Below are 10799 nucleotides of genomic sequence, written 5' to 3'. Positions count from 1 at the left end.
ATACAATTCAGTCCAAGTCCAAATGCCCAAGAACCAGGAGCTCCAATGCCTGAGGACAGGAAAAGGTGGATGTCCTAGCCCAGGAAAACAGAGTGAGTTCTCCCTTCTTTTACTTTTTTGTTCCATTTGGGCCATCCAAAGATTGGATGATGCCCACCCCCATTGGTGAGGGTAGATGTCTTTACTCAGTCTACTGAATCAAATGCTAAGCTCTTCATAAAGACCCTCACAGACACACACAAAAATAATGTTTTGTGAGCTATTCAGGCATTCCTTAGCCCAGGCAAGTTGACACATAAAATTAACCACCACAACATAACATGCTTAAGACTCCAAATCATTGTGCTGAGCAAAAGTAGTCAAACAGAAAAAGAGCGGATGTATGATCCAGAAATCATATTAATGATTACCTGGGGAAGAAGGTGTAATCGGTAGAGACAGGAGGGAGGGAGAGAGGTTACAAAAGAGCAAGAGGAAAGTTTGGAGGAAGATAGTTATATTCATTATCCTGATTGTGGTAATGCTTCACAGATAAATATACATATGGCAAAACATCAAGCATGTGCTTCAAATATATGCAGTTAATTATATGTCAATTATACCTCAATAAAACAGAAAAAAGTGAAAAAGTAAAAAAAAAAAAAGATGGTGCAATAAATGTTTTTAGACAAACAGAAACTGAAGAAATTCAGCACCAGCACAGAATGTTACAAGTATATTAAAAGTAATTTTTATGAAAGAATGAAAAGATGAAATCCTCATTGGAAATGCAGCAATGTAGAATGGAATGAATAATACTGGAAAAGGTTGACACATGGGTATAAAAAACTTAATGACTTCAGGAATGGACAACAATAGTTTGTCAGCAACAATGCAAAAGATAGAAGTAGGTAAAGGGAAGAACAGTTCTCTAAGATTCTAGCAGTATTGTGAAAGGAATCATTTGTATAAAAATATAATAAATTGGGGCACGTGGGGGGGCTCAGTTGGTTAAACATTTAATTTTTTATTTTGGCTCAGGTCATAACCTCAGCATCCTGTGATCAAGCCCCTCATTGGGTTCTACATTCAGTGTGGAGTCTGCTTGAGATTCTCTCTCCCTCTGGCCCTCCTGCTCATGCTCTCTCTCTCTCTCTCTTTCAAATAAATAAATAAACCTTTAAAAATATATATCTAATAAATCAAGTATACATGTTGATATTGCTGAAGTAAACTCTTAAAGAATGGTAAACGTTAGCAAATTACAAGGAAAATAATGTAATAACAAAAAATATTTATCTATTCCAAAAGAAAGCAAAGAAAGAAGAGAAAGGGGAATATAAAATAAATGGAATATATAGAAACCAAGTAATAAAGTAATAGATATAAACCCAGTTATAGCAGTAATTACATTCAATTTCAACAAACTAAAATCTTCAAGGAAAATATTAAGATTGGCAGAATAGGTAAGAAAAAAGCCCGTCCCTGAGAACACAAAGATTTTTCTTTAATTTGAAAGATCCTCTGTAAGAAAATAACTTCACTTACATGCTCAGGAAGAGATAGAAGAGATAGTATGGAGTATTTGATTTTTCCCAGCAACATTCTCAAGCTCAGAAGCACATACCCTGATCCATTTGGGAAACAGGTGAGTGTCAGATGCAGAGAGTATTAGATTCTGGACTTAGGTGACAGAAGAGGTAATTTTCTTCAGATATCTCGTTTTTCTTCCAGCAGAATAATGCCATCTCTGTCTAATACTGCTGTTCTCATATACGGGTAGACTCACTTAAAAACACTTCTAAGGCCCTTTAAGTCACACATTGTATAAGGTCACCTCTGTGTCCCCCAGTGTAACTAGAATAGTACTTCACCCACTGGATCTCAGTAAGTGCCTGAATTGAGTCTTAAGTTAGAGTCCCAAGATACCTAGATCAGCCAAGATGCTATGTTTGGAGAAGCAGATGCAGTAAATAAAAGAACAGAAAGCAGAGTGATTATCACATTCCTTAGAGAGGCAAGGTTGTTGAGTGTCTGTAGAAATCAGTAACCTTGGATTTTGACTTCAGTTTTACCTTACATTGTCTTATTCCTTTGTATCTCAGGCTTTTAAAAACAAACCAACAAACCAACCAACAAACAAACAAAAACAAAACAAAACTTGTTTAACTGTTATTCCTTTCATTTCATTTTATTTTCATTTTTCATCATGAAAATTGTATTCTTTAATCCCCATCCACTATTTACCCCATCCCCCACCATCATCCCCTCTGGTAACCATTAGTTCTCTAGAGTCTATGTCTTGGTCTCTCTCTCTCTCGCTCTCTTTTTTTTTTTCTCTTTTCTATTTTTTTTGTTTGTTTCTTAAATTCCACATATGCATGAGATCATATGGTATTCATCTTTGTCTGACTGACTTATTTTGCCTAGCATTATACCTTTAGCTCCAACCATGTTGTTGCAAAACCCAGCTTTCCTCTTTTTTAAACTGAAAACTGAGGTCTATTTTAGGAAAATGATGAAGATTGCACTTACTTTGATGTTGGGAATATCCGAGTGAAATCTGGAAAGCAGTTAGTTTCTCAGGAAGAAGATACATTATCACTCATCACTGCGGGAATGCTCAAATTACAGGACTTACTAAATACGCCTCTTTTTTTCTCCAGCTGATTGACTAAGGCTTTTGATCTCAGCAGTTTCTGGAGATCCTGGCAGTCCTGTCTGCACTGAGCCAGGCAGGAGCTCAGGTGCTGGGGGAGTCTGGAGAGGCTGAAATCTGCCCGAGACCCAGAGTCCCCAGTTGAGACACGTCATTCAGCTGTTACAAGAAGCAAGTGCAGAGATTAGGAGAGTCAATAACGTCACCCCTCATTGGGCACTTTGTTCAAACTTTGCATTTTTGTGTTTTTTCTTCATGTTGCTGTAACAGCACCTTGCCTGCTATTTGGAAAACAAAGGCTCCAAAACAGGGGGTGCCTCAAGAGCTGGGATAATGCCTGTTTTTGTTTTACTTTGAAATAAACCTGGACTTGAATTTTGTATAAATAGAATCTTACATAGCATGTACTTTTTAAAGGTGAATAATCTTCTTTGCATGTATATATCATATTGTTTTTATCTGTTCATCCATCAGTGGGGTTCCTGCATCTTCTGGCTGTTGTGAATACTACGGCCCTAAACATGGGCGTACAAATATCTGTTTGTGTTCCTCCTTTTTAATTCTTTTGGGTATGTACCCCGAAGTGGAATTACTGGACTATACGTTAATTGTGTTTAATTTTTGAGGAACTGCCATACTCTTTTTCATAGTGACTATACTGTTTTAGATTTCTGCCAACAGTGCACTAGTGTTCCAATTTTTCCACATCTTCACCAATACTTGTCATTTCTGGGAATGTCTGTTTTGTTCTGGAGGTTTTACATTTTTTTATAATAGCCAGCCTAATGAGTGTGAAGTGGTGTCTCACTGTAGTTTTGATCTGTATTTCCCTAAAGAGTAGTCACGTTGAGCATCTTTTCATGTGTTTATTAGCCGTATCTTTTTTGGAGAAATGTCTATTAGACTCCTTTGTCCTTTTTTTTAAAATTGGGTTGTCTGTTTTTTGTTATAGAGTTTTAATGCTCTATATTTTCTGAATACTAACTCCTTATTAGATATATGATTTACAAATACTTCCTCCTTTTCTGTGGGTTACCATTTTCCTCTGATGACACAGTCCTTTGGTTCACAAAGTTTTTCATTTTGATGAAGTCTAATTTATTTATTCATTCCTCTGCTGCTTGTGCCTTTGGTGTCATATCCCATGAACCTTTCCCCTGCCATGTTTTATTCTGGGAGCTTTATAGTTTCACCTCTTACACATAGGTCTCTGATCCATTTTGAGTTCCCTTTTGTATATGGTGTTAGATAAGGGCCCAATTACAATCTATTACAGCTTAATATCCATTTTTTCCTAGAACCATTTGTTGAAAAGACCATCCTTTCACCCACTAAATGGTCCTTGTACCCTTACTGAAAATAATTTGACTACATATGTGAGCTTATTGTAGTAAGCTCACATATGTACATACTACATATGTAGTATTGACTACATATCCAGAGCTTATTTCTGGATTTTCTATTCCATTTCACTAGTCTATATATCTGTCTTTATGCCAACACTATCCTGTGTGTGATTACTGTAGCTTTGTTAAGTTTTGAAAGCAGAAAACATGAAGAATCTTCCATCTTTGTTCTTTCTCAAGATGGTTTGGGCTATTTGGGGTCCCTTGAGATTCCATATGAATTGAAGGATGGGTTTTTCTGTTTTTGCAAAAAAAAAAATGTTCTTGGAATTTTTGTAGGGATTGCATTGGATGTGTAGATAATTTTGAGTAGTCTATTAGCAATATGAAGTCTTCTAATCCATAAACACAAGCTTTCTATTTTTTAATGTCTTCTTTAATTTCTTCTAACACTGTTTTTGGTTTTCACTGTAGAAGGCTTTCACTTCCTTGGTTAATTCCCACGTATTTTATTCTTTCTGAGGCAAATGGGAGCATTTTCCTTATTTCATTTTTCAATTGTTCATTGTCAGGGTATAGAGACAGAAATTGTTTTGTATATTGATTTTGCAATCTGCCTACCACACTTTTTTGTGTGAAATCTTTAGAGTTTTCTACTCATAAGATCATGTCATCTGTGAACAAAGATAATTTTAATTCTTCCTTTCTACTCTGAATGACTTTAAGCTACCCACATTCATATTGCAAGAATCCTTCAAGGGATTCTCAGCACTCTCCAGTGATGCAGCAAAGACCCTTCTTTATAGAAGACCCTGCCTTGTGCCATCCATTCTTTGGGACAGTCTTCTGTAGTGAGCTCTAATGAGAATGGGATCGTCCTTGAAAATTCTCACTGTTGCACCTTTTCCTTAGCAAGAGGTGTCCCTGTCCTGAACTATATACTCCTCCTCTATGTTGCCATCATATCCAAAAGTTAGGAGAGTTGTCACATTTTGATAAAACTATCTGTTTTTGAGTACTTCTTTCTTACCAATTGGAAGTCCTCAAAGAGAATGTGACTGACCTCTTTGCCTCCAGGGCCCAGCATGGTGTCAGGAAAATTACTCAATAAATATTGATGATACAATGTGAATAAAACCCTCTGTAAATTGAAAGTACAGAAAAATATAATTATTACTATTTATTTACATGCAATGGTCCTTTACCCTTAGCCCCTCCTGATCCCAAAAAGAAGAACCACTAAGATAAACTTTTTCAACACTTCTTCAAGCATTTCATTCCTCTAATCCAATAGTTATTTGCTGGGCATCCACTGGGAGGACAGCCTGAAGGTCAAGTCCTAGGGTGTGCAGCAGAATCTCATGGCTACAGCCTCCTTCTCTTGGAGCTGATTATTCCAAGCAGTTTAAAGGAACCCTGAGTCCACCTGTGGTCCTTGGCCAGGTACTAAGTTCAATGTGGGGTGAGCTACTCTTCCAGTCCTCACTGCTCAGCCCAGGTTCCTCCTTAATGTGTTGGATGTTGTTCTAAGCACTCCTTAGTTTTCCCTCAAGCTTTCTGATCCTAGCCTGAAGACTTCCCTCAATCCTATCCCCTTTGGCTATGAAGATGCAGCATACTTCTTCAAGTTGTTCTCATTTTCTAAACCTATAATCTTTCTTCCAACTACCCTCTCAGCTATGTGTTCTTAGAGCATAGGCTAAGCACAACATTTATTCAGCAAACACACACACCATTGGCTATGCCTGGTCTTGGTTGCAGTTCCTAATGACCCTTTTAAAATGCACCATAGTTCATCATGGACACAGAGGACACTGGAACAGGAAGGAACTGTCAAGCACATAAGATGAGGCCAAGAACTGACTGATTTAGCTGGCAAAAATACAGCACACCACTTTTAGATTCAGTTTATTACTTACATAGACAGCGAAAGGAAGAATAGCCAAATGTGCCAGCTTCCTGGTCCTCTGTCCTATACACCAAAACATATAAAACTAAAAGAAAAGGGGCTGATAACGACAGTATGAGCTACAGAAAAACCCATGGCTAAGGAGCCAGTTCTGGATTGCAGTTAAATGGTTTCATAGTCTCAGCTGTACCTTGAGGAGGGCAGGCAAAAGGTATCATATCTCAGTAAAACCTGGTAGATGCTGATAGCCTATCAGGGGAAATAGGGAGGTGAGTCGAATCTTCAGGGCAACTTCTCACAAGCCTTCCATCCTCTCATGTTCTAGTGGATGAAAAGATATTCTACCAAGACTTAGATAAGCTGCAATTCAAGCCTTTACCTGTGTGGCTACATGAATACACGCTCAGTCTCCAGGGTACCACGGTGGGGCTGTTCTCCTATAAGAAACTTGGAAAAATAGAAAAATTAAGGACAATAACCTAATCTTACAGATGAAAAAACTGACACCTGCAAATGTTAGCAAACTTGCTAGAGCTCCCGTAGCTTCTTGGTGGCAGAGCTACCTACCTTCATAAATCCAGGAGCTTCCCAGGTCAGTGTTCTTTGCACCATGCCACACAGCCTCATATTAGAATGTCAGAACCCTGTGAAATAAACAATGTTTTATCACTTATAAGACAAATACATCAGAAGAGTCTTGCCTAAGAAAAATGTATTCTCATGGACTTTATAGGTCTACTTTAAATGCTTAGCCAGGTTTCAGTCCTTAGCTGATCAAATTGGACCAAGGAACACATAAGTAATCATTAGAAACTATCTGTATAATATTTGGTTGTTGGAAGATAATCTTCATGTGAGTAGGACCTATCTTGTCCCCCTACTAAACAAGTCCCCACCACATAGTCAATAAATATTTGTTGAATAAATAGGTTATTATAAACAACTAATTTTTACCAATTTTTCTTAGATCTCCATATATTCCTCACTTAGTCCTTTACTGGGGCTGGAGTGAAGTGATAAAACCATGGATTGGGGAAGGACATTACTGGATTTGAATACCACTTACTTAATATGGAATAGTAGACAACTTCTTTAAACTCTTCAAGCCTCATTATTTTATTTTACAAAATGGAGAATACAACATTACATATAGAGCTTTTGGATGATTTTGTGTGTGCTTGTGTTTCTGTGTGTGTGTGTCTGTGTGTGTGTGAGAGAGAAAGGGATGAACTTCAATGTCTGAGAAGTCACTCAATCAATGTGAATTCCTCATTCTCCAGTTGGCTGCAAACCTAGGGAATCACTGACACCGAAATCACATGCAGAACTTAAGAATCTCTGGGCATAGGGATAAAGCAAAGAAATCCTCATTTTCCCCCACAAATTTCTGAGGTAACTCTTATACAATGGCTGAAGAAGTAAACAGGTAGTTGAAAATCTGAAGAATTGCCTCCTAGATGATCAGTGAATCTACTTTTACATCAAGGAAAAATGCTTTGAAACATGAAAAGGGGGAAGAGAATAACTAGGACAGGGTTACTCAATAAAACAGAAGAAAGGACAGGTGCTGAAATAACATGGGGATGGAGGAGGCAGAGAAAGAGGTACATGTATTGTTCAAGAACGGATATTCATTATTATAAATTTGTGTTTATGAAAAAAAGAACTCACTATGTGCACGACACAGGCTATAGAAAGACAAGTTCAGTAATAACTCCTTGACAGGCAGGGCTGTCTATTAGGAAGACTCTATGTTTTGCATTATCAGAGATTCTCAAAGCTATGGGAAAGATTAAACAAATTGACACTTCAGGTCAGTAACTCTGGGAAATAAAGAACATAATCCATAATAGTATCTTGATATGGTTACATTGTAGGTTTGAATGTGGGAACAAAGCTCTGGCTTACTTGTCCAAAATATCACACACCTAATTTTATTGAGAGCTTACACCAGACAAGCCATTTTGTGATGATTCGGGATAAAAGGACTGGGATTAGGAATTGTGACATTAAAAACATGATCACAAAATTATAATTTCTAATATTCTCTATAGAAAACACATGGTACATGGGAAATGGGCTGTCTGCTTTGTGCTCTGAGCATCCAGGGTTCTAGCATTATTTCTGCCGTAGAATATTGTGCCAATTTGATGAAGTCACTTTACCTCAATTTTCTCAGCTATAAAAAGAGGATAAGAAGTAGATGACCTCTAAGCTCCTTTCAACCTAGAATTATCCTGTGGTTTGATGATGTTTAAACAATTTATGTCAGACAGTGAGACAAGGGAGCATGAAGTGGTGATGAGAGTCCCTCCAATGCTGTGTGCCAAGGAAAAGCCATCTTCATAATGGTTTCATTTTCAATATCTGGCCCCTTGCACTGAAAGAACAAATGAATTGTCTCATCCTCTCACCTGGCTGCCTCTAGGTTCTGGACAGACAGCAAAGGTCTCAAAACCTTATGACATCACTTGGGAAGAAATGTGAGCTGAAGTGTAAAAAAGAAGAAAATTCTTGAAAAGGTGATCAAAGGGTAGAATTTGAAAAGTTAATCCATGACTGCTTCTAAGCTTGGAGATGGTATTTGGATAAAATGTGAACAGGTGATGATTGCAGCTCAAGGTATGGCTTGGCACGGTTTTGACCTTCAGGTGTCAAAGTTTCCTAGCAGTCACAGAGATAAGCAAAATGTGAATCCATGGAAACATAATAACTATGTTGCACTACAGTCACGCAACCCAATTTTACAAGACCCAACTAATATAAGAAGATCCAGCTACTGCAAGAGAACACAAAATGGATATTCAAAAAGCCCTAGGAGACATATACAAGCTGTTCATGATTACCATGAATATTTCAAACAATTTCTTGGTAACCAAGGAGCATGGCATGAACTTGCAGAACTGTGTATTAATGAACACAGCTATGCAAAGAAGCCTTTTGTTTAAAGGAGCTCATGGTGACAAACCCACACATTTACCCTGTTGTCAGCAGGACATTGAAGTTAAGTATAACTAAGGTAGAGTTGAAAATTTTGAGATCATGGAAGTATTTTACACAGGCATTGAAAGTATTCCACAAAAATATGAAAGCTTTGTTTAGGTTTAAGTGTACATAAATCACATTGCTCTGATCCCAAAGCAAGAACAAAATGGAGAAGAATGACATGAAATATGTTCATTGGGCAGCTAATCAAATAACAGAGTTGATCTGTGTGAAGGTTGAAATAAGAAGGAAATCAAATATAGATCACCCTTGAACAACTCAGGGGTTAGGGGCATTGATACCCCCCCTACACACACAGTCACAAATTTGCAGATAACCTTTGACTCCCTAATGCTTAACTTCTAATAGCTGACTATGTTACTACCAGTAACATAATCAATTAACACATATTTTGTATGTTAAGTGTATTATATACTGTATTCTTATAATCAAATAAGCAAAAGAAAATAAAATGTTATTAAGAAACTCATAATAAGGAGAAAATACATTTACATTCCTGTATGTTTTGAAAAAAAATTACACATAAGTGGACCCATGCAGTTGAAACCATGGTGTTCAAGGGTCTACTGTACTCTCCTTAAACCACTGAAGATATACTGGAAACATTGTGGCTCAGTAGTTCTTAAAGTTTCAAAAGCTAGTGCACATTAGATTTTACAACTGCTTAGTTAAGTTTACTGGCCTGTAACTTACTAAATGCCTAGTGCTACTTATACTAAATCTGTGCTAATGAGGCAGTTGTGTGTGTGCACGTGCACATGCCTGTGTGTGTGTGGTATGAGAGAGACAGGATGGGGAGAGGGGTAGAGAGAGACTGTAAAGGATTTAATGCCATTTTATCTGTGTAGCCCCAAGGATGAATGCTTTTCAAACTGCCTGTTAGCAAGGATGACATAACTTAATATCTTTATGGGTACAAAGTCTCAGGATAATCACTGATCAAATTCATTAATGTTTCTTTATCTCTCTCTCTCTCTCTCTCTTTTTTTTTTTACAATTTTATTTATTTGAGAGAGAATGAGTGAGTGAGTGAGAAAGCGTAAGCAGGGGGAGGGATAGAGAGAGGGAGAAGCAGACTCCCACCTGAGCAGGAAGCCCAACAAGGACCTCTATCCCAGGACCCAGGGATCATGACCTGGGCTAAAGGCAGATGCTTAACATACTGAGCCATCCAGGAGTCTCTATTTCTTACTTTATCTTATCTTTTTTTTTTTTTTTTAAGACTTACTTCTTTATTTTGAGAGAGAGAATGAACACATGCACAGCAGGAAGCAGGGAAGAGAGAAAATCTCCAGCTGACTCCCTGTTGAGCAGAGGACCTAGAGGGGCTGATCTCTCAACTCTGAGATTATAACCTGAGGCGAAACCAAGAGTCAGACACTTAACTGACTGAGTCACACAGGTGCCCCTCTTCTGTGTATATTTCTTGACCATGCTGACGTTGCTTATAAGGGAGAATTATCCAGAGCCATTCAGTCTTATCCTACACAGTGATTCTGCTTTTTCCCTTACACAATGCCCTTCTACAAACTAGAAATTGAGACTTCTGAAAAAAATATTAAAAACCCCAGTGACAGACTGTATCCAATATTCATTTTCCTTTTTTAAAGATTTATGCATTTATTTGAGAGAGAGAAAGAGTGAGTAGAGGGAAGGGCAGAGGGAGAGAATCCTCAAGCGGGCTGCCAGCTAAGAGCAGAGCCTGACACAGGGCTCCTCACAGGGCCCTTGAGATCATGACCCATGAGATCATGACCTGAGCCAAAACCAAGTCAGACACTCAACCAACTGAACCACCCAGGTGCACCTAGACTGAGGCTGGGAATAGATCCCCAAATAACCCACCTGTAGGTGAATGCCCTCAATCCAACTGCCAACCTTCTTCCTCTGCCCCAACTGG

The sequence above is a fragment of the Mustela nivalis genome (assembly GCF_964662115.1).
Source record: "Mustela nivalis genome assembly, contig: HAP1_SCAFFOLD_495, whole genome shotgun sequence".
NCBI lineage: Eukaryota > Metazoa > Chordata > Mammalia > Carnivora > Mustelidae > Mustela > Mustela nivalis.
This window is presented reverse-complemented; position numbering follows the sequence as displayed.